Source organism: Aplysia californica, unplaced genomic scaffold, assembly GCF_000002075.1.
Source record: "Aplysia californica isolate F4 #8 unplaced genomic scaffold, AplCal3.0 scaffold01128, whole genome shotgun sequence".
Classification (NCBI taxonomy): domain Eukaryota; kingdom Metazoa; phylum Mollusca; class Gastropoda; order Aplysiida; family Aplysiidae; genus Aplysia; species Aplysia californica.
The window spans coordinates 194,464-196,322 of record NW_004798398.1 but is presented as its reverse complement, the minus strand read 5'-3'; positions in this window follow the sequence as shown (position 1 = coordinate 196,322).

Genomic DNA, 1,859 nt, shown 5'->3' with positions numbered 1-1,859 from the left:
GTTCTAAAAATACAATAATTCCAAGTCCATTGACGAGACTAGCAGACAGAAAGACAAACAAACAAATAACTTGGAAAAAACCCTATCTGGGTTGATAGTGCTCCCACTCTCTATCCTGTCTTCTTCCTTCCTCGCTTCCTCTTTTTTCTTCCAGGCTTCGCGTCGGGGGCGGATGTCAGTCCAGCCAGTCCACAGATTACGGAAAGATACAGACGGTGGCTTTATTTGGTTTTGGTAGTGGTTTTACGGCGCACGAAACTGCACACGGTCATAGGAGCGCGCTGGACACATTAAACATTTTCAGTTTGGCAGGAATTTATTTTGAATTTTGCATGTGTGGCGACTAAAGCCTGTTCTTATCGACTTGAGACCACCAAGGGATCTTTAACGTGCGCAACTTTCACACGGGACCTCCGAGATATTTTGCCTTTATCCGAGAGGGCTAGGTGTTAGATCTTTACCTACCCTTAGATCTGAAAGACAGCATTAAGAAAGAGCCAAGGAGTAACAGTAGAAGGGCCACAGAAAGAATTACGAGCCCAGAGTTTTGTTTTAGTAAGCGTTTTACGGCACATGCAATACAGTACGGTGTTATATAAGTTCCGAAGATTAGAGGAGTTACAAAAGAGTAACAAACACAAATAGAAAAAAAGGGGGGGGGGGGTATAAAGACGATAGACGTTTGATAGGAAAGAAGGAGCAAACCACACCAGAACACCCCGCCCCCTCCCCTCGCCTCCACTCAACCACCCACCTTTTGGTTTTTGAGAGGTGAGTCTCAATAAGATTCGGGAGGAAATGGTGAAATGGTAAAGGTTTAACGCCCCTTATCAACACTGTTAGGTGATTTGAGAGGTGGGACCTCCGAGTTTAACGGACGTCCTTCTCATGAAGGACCGATCCAAGTGGGAAATTCGTGTAAAGTGCCTTTTCCAAGGACACAACGTCGGACCGAGCTGAGGCTCGAACCCCCAGACCCTAAAATTCGGGGAACAGCAGACGGACGGACGGACGGACGGACAGACATACGGACGGACATACAGACGAACAGACGGACGGACAGACGGACAGACGGACAAACGGACGGACGGACATACAGACTAACAGACGGACGGACGGACGGACAGACATACGGACGGACAGACGGACGGACATACAGACGAACAGACGGACGGACGGACGGACAGACATACAAACGGACATACAGACGAACAGACGGACGGACGGACGGACATACAGACAGACAGACAGACAGACAGACAGACAGACAGACACGTCCTTGTAATTACCATGGCTCTCTACGACTGATATTACAATGTGTACTGTAACATAAAATTGTGATTTATAAAACTGATGCATTATGGGTTTGCGTTTGCTCTGGTTTGGTTTATTCCTTCTCTCCTACCAAACGTCTATCACCCTCATCCTTCCTTCCTTCTTTGCTGTGCATGTTACGCTCCAGTAACACCTCTAATCGTCAGCAATATTGTGACCTATTTATCTGCAAGTGCCTTAAAATGACTTACCCCAAAAAAATAATAATAAAACTAAGACATCCCGTGGCAATTTATTACTTCTGCACCATCTGTCTCTTTTTCCAGCCCTGTTGCCAAGCCGTTGAGCAAGGAAGTTCCCAGCCTATGTCGAGCGGTTATTTCGGGATCGGAATTATCGATTATTTCTTGCTAACTTCCACCCCATGACGTCACCAATAACCTCTCGCCGGCGCTGCGCATCTTGCTAGTGCAGAAGGAGGTTTTCTGTTGTGTGTGTGTGTGTGTGTGTGTGTGTGTGTGTGCGTGTGTGTGTCATTGTTTGGATGTGTGTGTATGTGTGTGTGCGTGTGAGGATGTGTGTGT